Genomic DNA, 982 nt, shown 5'->3' on the forward strand with positions numbered 1-982 from the left:
AATTTAATTGCTTTTTTCCTGAACTCGTCAACTCTAGCGCTATGCTACACTGACATAACGAAATCATATTTGCATACATTTTTATGTGTCCTGCTGTCTCAAATATTGTACATTCAAGTTTTATACACCCTTACGTCCTTACGTCCTTACTTTCTCTTATTTCCATGCTCCTTATGCTTCAGACTTTTCTTATAATTTTTATTTTTCTTGTTTAATTTAAACTCGACTATGGACTAACAGAGAACTCAAATCAAGGGATTACATTAAAAAAGCATAACAGCGAAGCAAACAATGGAACCTGCCTTGTAGATTTTGTGTCTGACTGCAAAAAATTATTTGCATATTTCATTTCTAATTTATTTAAAGGGTGAAGAAGCAAAACCAGTTGACCTCTGTATTATTTGATAAGAAATAATGTATTATCCTTATATTTGTTTTATTAAACAAAGAATATGCAGATATGTCTATGTTGAGAAGTAGAAATTCTAATTGGGAAGGATAATTAACTGGCTTTAAATGGGGAAGTAAAAAGAAGTATATACATGTGGGTATATAAGATTCTTATTTATTTTGAATTTTAAAATTCTTTTGCTTAGTAAAATGGTATAAGAATTTTAAGAAAAGTTGGTAGCAGAAAAATATGTTTTATTTATAATTAATAATAATGACTTGAATTCGATATCAAATAAGCTTATGACATCCAAGCGAATATTACTGAAAGCCGCCCAAAACGACTCAAAATGCAAACTTTAGCTGCAGGTTGTATTCAGTTTCATTAAATAGGATGGGATTTTCTTCATCGATTATTTCGAGAAACAAATCTGTGTGAAGAATAAGTACACCAAGCCACAAGTCGAGCATAAAATGGCTTAATAGTGTGAATCGCTTCTTGAATTGCTTTTCTAAATACTCTTGCTACAACCAATATTATCTGTTAAGAAGAAAATAGCGCTCAAAATATCCTCAAAAAGGGGTTCTTACG

The sequence above is a fragment of the Teleopsis dalmanni genome, chromosome 2 (genome assembly GCF_002237135.1).
Source record: "Teleopsis dalmanni isolate 2A chromosome 2, ASM223713v2, whole genome shotgun sequence".
Lineage (NCBI taxonomy): Eukaryota > Metazoa > Arthropoda > Insecta > Diptera > Diopsidae > Teleopsis > Teleopsis dalmanni.